Source organism: Pithys albifrons, chromosome 13 (assembly GCF_047495875.1).
Source record: "Pithys albifrons albifrons isolate INPA30051 chromosome 13, PitAlb_v1, whole genome shotgun sequence".
NCBI classification, from domain to species: Eukaryota; Metazoa; Chordata; class Aves; order Passeriformes; family Thamnophilidae; genus Pithys; species Pithys albifrons.
The window spans coordinates 14,931,340-14,937,474 of record NC_092470.1 but is presented as its reverse complement, the minus strand read 5'-3'; positions in this window follow the sequence as shown (position 1 = coordinate 14,937,474).

Here is a 6,135-nt window from a genome sequence, read left to right as displayed (position 1 = left end):
CCAATCAGCAGGCGCCGTGCCGGTGATACGCCTATTCCGCCACGCCCCCTCCGGACGAATGACCAATAGGAGAAGACAAAGGCGCCCTGGGGGCGGGACGAGGGCAAGCCGTGCCACGCCGGGTCCTAAAGGCCAAGCCGTCTCAGCTCCCGCGGGGGCCGGTCCAGCGCCGGCCGCGTCCCGGGAAGGGACACTTCTGCCAGCCCCACGGCACAAACCCGTTCCCTCTGCCCCGGCCTTTGCCCACCCTGAGTCAGCGCGTTGCAGGATCCTACCCGGCCGCCCCCCCCCCCGGTTCTGCGTGTCCCGCAGAATCGGCATCCCACGGAGCGATGTCCTGGCCTGTCCCCCACCCGCCTCCCACCCACGCCTGCGGCGGGACAGGGAAAGTCAGCGAAACTGTGCTGAAATCCAGGCAGATGTGTGAAATCGCCGGGCTCAGCAGAATCCGAGTGCGTGGGGAATGCGAAGGTCAGGGAGCCCGCCCGCGGGGTCCCGCTCCCCGCAGAAGCTGCGGGGGTTGGGATCACGTGGAGACCGCCCGCTGTCCGTGTCCCTGCATGGGGACTACCCGTGGGGCAGCGCCGTCATCTGGAAGAGCTGCCTTCATCAACACCCGTGGGCTGAACTGGGGAAACTCATTTAGAAACAATAACACTTTTCGAAACAATAACATTTTCACATAACACTAGAGCTGCTGGAAACAGCAGTGCCTCAGATCCCACCCGTGTTTTCCAACCCCCGCCCTGCAGTGAGGCACAGCAGGTAACTGCGGACCTGCCCTGTAGAATAATTTTGCTGTGAGTGGCTGTGCCTTCCCTGGGATGTGTGGAGCGTTTCATCTTTCAGAAAAAAGAAGCTGAAAGAGGGTTATTTTGTCTACACAAATTCTGAATACACACAGGAGGCAGGGAAGAACTGTTCCTTATCTTCTCCCACGACCCCATTTCTCCAGGGTCCTACTCCCTATACTAAGTCACAAATGTTCCTCAATAATATTCAAGGGGAAAAACTAACAGTTCTATTAAGTGTATCTCCTCAGATACGAGCTGGGTGGGAATATCCAGGTTCAAAGTGTGCTGAACCTCCTGTACACCCAGGGATGGACTATTTAAGGGCTACTCCTTCCATCTAGAGAAGGAAATTTCTCAAGTTTCCCACCAAAGTAACTACCACTGCTTGTCCCGGTTTCACAGCAGTGACTGCATTGAAGTGCTCCGTGCAAGGCCAATTTTATGCCGTGTGAGCATGGGAGGAGGTGAAAGGTTGCTGCTATGGGGATATACTGAAACAAAAAAATCCAATAAATACAAAATACAGTCCCTTTTTCTCTTCCCAGCTTGAAACAGAAGGTCAGCTACAGCTGGCAGAAGCTGTGCATGGTAAATAACAAAGTACACAGAAGATGTTGAACTGTATCAAATTCCTGGGGTTTGGATCTGTGTTGTTCCAGATCATTGCAATTTAACTCTTGGAGTGCTGCTGTTCTTCCAGCTACAAGCACAGCTGCTCTTAGATTGAAAATTGTCCTGGAGCCTGCTAATAACTTTAATGAGCTGTTCAGGAAGACAACAGGGATTTGTGCAAGAGACGGGTGTGGTGGCATCCTGAAACACATCTGTTAAACTATAACGACATGAAAGACTAGATTAGTTTTCCCTTTTCCTTCTGAGTTCCACCCAACTTCTCCGGAGTATGAAAAGCGTATGTGGAGAAAAGCAAGGCCGTATTTCTTAATTCCAAAGCACATTCAGAGTGCTACTACAGAAGCAAAATGCTGTCCCAGCAACCTGTCTGTGTGAACCCAGTCTGTACCCTGCAACATGGCAAGGAGAATTCTGGCAGCTGCTTATCTTAGGGAACTGCAAAGCTCAGGAGAGCTCCCTGCAAAACTTTACCTGAAAAGACACTTCTAAGACACGACGTCTATCGCTAATCTCCCACCCACCAGTTTCTGAGCTGTGTAACTCCCTCACTCCGCCATCTGTGGCAGAGATAAACAGAGGGCAGTCCCAGGAAACACTGCAGGAAACATCCTGTGCTGTAGTACTGCACACATCTGGTGTTAAGATGCTCAAGCAGATGGGATTAGGAGACCAGCTTTTGTTCTGAGGGAGCAGCAGAAGGTCAGATAGGGCAGTGATGGGCACACCAGACATACAGACTGGCAACTAGGTCCTCACCGTGAAGGAGATGGGGAGCCAGACATCTGAGAAGGCAGGGGTAGCACAATGAGAATGCTTAATAGGAAAGGGTAAAACCCTGGCAGACATTTTAAAATGTTTTTAAATCTCTTGTTAAAGAGGATTTAAGAACGAGGAATACATAGGGGAAAGAAGCTTAATTTATGATGAATGTTAATACCAGCTCCTTACATATGGTACTTGCCTCAAGCATCCCAGAGGGGTTTTGAGGGACTGACTAGTGCTGTGGTTATGATTTCAGTGTAAAGGGGAAATTCTCTTGCATTATTAAACAAATCATACCTTGCATTGGCTTTTGGTTTGATGTACATGGTGTGTAGTTGATGTCAGCCAGCTGGGGAGAGAGGATTCTGCAACTTTTTGAGAATAATTTGGGAAACTGCTGACCAAGATCCCCTCCTTCAGGATGAACCATCAAAGGGAAGAGTTACTTTTTAAAAAATTTTTGGGGAAAAAAAAAGACAAAGAAGTTTTGAATAATAGTGTTTACCATTTGGCAATATATATTTAGGATAACATTCATTATGGATGGAAAATTTAAATGTTTGCAAAGTTAAATATTTAACTTATTACAGAAATCAACGCTAATTGCCTGGTTCCCATTAAATCCTCGCTTTCCCAAAGACAGAGAGTCAAAAGATTTACCCCAGCCAAAATTCACTAACGGGTTTTATCCATTTATATCATAGATGTAGCTCCTGAGGTAGCTAAGTAGCTGATGTTCATAGAAGTAGTAGGAGGGATGAAATCTGGCCAAAAGACTTCTGTGCATCTATTTATATTTTTTCCGTGAATATTTCCATCCTCCAACATCCCAGTCTCCAAAAGGTTAAATAGTAAAATTAGTCTTTTCTCCTCTGGGTCACTGCAGTCCATCACAGGTCATGTCACAACCAGTTAATGGCTGCTAAGTGGTCTGTGTGAAATTAGTTTAGTCGGTCTCAAGCCAGAAGCCAGTTGACAAATCCCCAAAAATCAGTACTCCAATTGGCTTCCTTGTTGGCAGTCACAGTGGGTTGGTCAAGGCCATGCAAATTCAGTTTTTCCCCAAGGCTACTGGGAACATAGACAAAGTTGTTTGTGATTACTTTCCTCTGTTATGAATACCAAAAGTCTTCAGAGAAGGTCACAGCACAATGCTATGAGTGCCAGTGCCTGAGGACCATGCTATCACCCTGAATTCATCCATCCAGGGAACTGGTGGTAGCACAGCTAGGAAAAGCTGCTGAAGACTCCCTGCAGAGGCAGCCCTGACATCAAGGAGAGGATGCAAAGCTGCAGTGAGTGTTGATCAAAGGTTTCACCCTTGAGCTTGTCCTGCACAGTAGGGCAGGCTGCAGAGCTGCCAGTCAGAATAAACCAATTTAGCATTCCCTGCAGTAACAATAAAAATCCAATCTCCTTCCCTCTCCGCCTTTTCCTCCTGATGCCAAATTTAAACGACCTTACTTTTTTGGCAGCAGGAAACTTCACAATTAAATATAGAAGCAGAGCAGACTTTGGGATGGAACTTCCAGCCAGGGAACAACAGATGGCATTGTTTGCTGGGCTGGAAAAGCTGCATCTGCTCCTAGAAGAAATGCTAATCGGAGCTTAATTAGGCATTCAGAGGGTATCCCATCCCTTGGACAATGGCTGTGTGTACACGAGCCTGAAAAACACGGGGAAGGAGATAAAAAAATCACCAAAAATCCTCACTGGACCAAGTCCAAATTAAGCGCATAATGTGATAGGCTCACCCAGAGATTTTCCCCATGCTGAAATTCATCCAAGCCACTCAAAATAAAAATATAGTTGTCAAAGACTTATTTGATTTCATTTGCAAATGGTCAAGTGATTTTGTTTTCAGTTTCGAAGCAAATAATTCTAGCCTAAAAATGGAGTCAGATCCTACCCTGGCTGCTCTGACTTGTTGCGGTGTTGCAAGTTTAAAGGGTAGCTGAGATCTTATAGCAAGTACCACAAATGAGGATAGCAGAATCTGAAAGATCAATAACACACACCTCGCCCAGGATGACTGATCCCTCTATAGAAACTCGAAGGAAATAAAGAAGAAGATGGTGGAAAGTGTTCTCTTGTTCATTCCGGTTAGGTGTTCGAGCACAAAAGAAGCCCAATGATGTGCAGTGCCTGTGCATACAAGGGCATTGTTCCTCCTTCCCTTTTCAGCCCTGCCAGCTTCCTTCAGAGGTTCAGGCAGGCAGGCAAGACTCTATGTCCTTATGTTGGTGTCTTTTCTTTAGGATACCAAAGCACCACTACAGAGCTGTTTGCAAAACAAGATTGCCAAGCATTTCACCAAGAGACTGGCCCCAGCTGCTAATTTTGCCAGCACTGCAGAGATACCTGTTTTGCTGAAGTTTTGCATTTAAACCTCCATCTTGTTTTAATGTCCTCTTTCTCCCCTGCTTGGTTCACAACAGCTCATCTGATCAACCTGGTCTAGTTGAAGATGCTCCTGCTCATTGCGGGGGATGTCAGACTGGATGATCTTTTAAGGTCTCTTGGGAATATCCCAAGCTATTCCATGATTCTGTGCCCTGGCATAGTGCCTGGGACTGCTCTGTGCACCTGTGCTCTCTATATCACTTCAGATGCCTGTAACAATGTGCACCTCATGGGCAGTCCAGTGGGGACCACATTTTCCTGGTTGCACACCCTCCTTCCAATAGCCCTGGAAACATTCTGCAGGGGTAAAACAACACCCAGGTCCCTTACACCTAAAAGATGTTAATAAACAGGGATTATTACTGATTTCAAACAATACTTTCTGAACATTGCCAGAAAATCACTGGAGATCAAAGGCATTTTGGAACAAGTGATTAGAGCTGCAGTAAAGGAAAGAATTTTCTTGGCACTGAGGCAACATTCAGCAATTCCAAATAGTAGTGAAGAGAAAGGTAATAGGATCTTAAACCATTTTTGCCTTCAACACCATTACGCATCAGAAGGATGTCAAATCCTGGTCTGGCACAAACCTCAGGGCAACTAGTAGTAATAGTGGTCCCCCCTGACGAAGGACTTAGCTGCAGATGATGAAGGTGTAGGCCCTGATCACCCTTATTCCAGGGCATGCTGTGCCCCCACCACCACAATTTTGAGCCCCTGACTTGGCTGTCTGGCTCTGAACAGCCTCCCATGGGCTGTGAGTGTGCTCTGTATCCCATTAAACATCATGACCCTCATCATGTATCTGAGAGAAACCTTAGAGATTTTCTGACTGCCTGTAGCTCACTGACAGCAGATTTATTTCTGATCTAATTTGTAAAAGACTCCACCAGTGATGGAAGCAGTGGCTGTACCCATGTGCATGCTGACCTGCAACTGGCCTTCTCCCAAGCACTGTATCTCCACGGTGTGTGGTGGGAGCAGGCGGTGGGAGCAGTTTTTGCAGAAAGGCACCCATTGCAAGTGTCCAAGGCCACAGAAATCAGGGAAGGTCAAGTGCAGAGGTGCTTCTGTCTTCTGGAGGCAGCACAAGCCAAACTGTGTTAGCAGGGGGCTGCATGAGTCAGGTCTTCCTTTGCAATGCAGGTGGATGGATGCATTGCCCCCTTCTCTTCAGAGGCAGTCCAAGGAACTGTTCTCCAGCATTACCTTCCTGTGATAAAAGCTGAGACATGCAAGGTGTCAGAGTAGCCATCTTCCTGCTGTTTCTTGCCAGTGGACTGGTAAGATTGGGAGACCTAGCAGCCTGGTTGAAGGAGAGATGTCCTCACACCATGAGATCGTGCTAAATGAGGCCATCCTGCCAGCACAAACGTTGGACTCAGCTGACTCCAGAGTGTTGGAGCTCAAGAACCTGACAAATGGCAAACAGTACAAGGTCTCAGCTTCCTAAGGACAGCTGGAGAGCTGGTGTCAGCTCATGCACATGCATCAGCACATGGGGCTTCAAGCAGGGCTGCTGTTGATCCAGTGTGAATCTTTT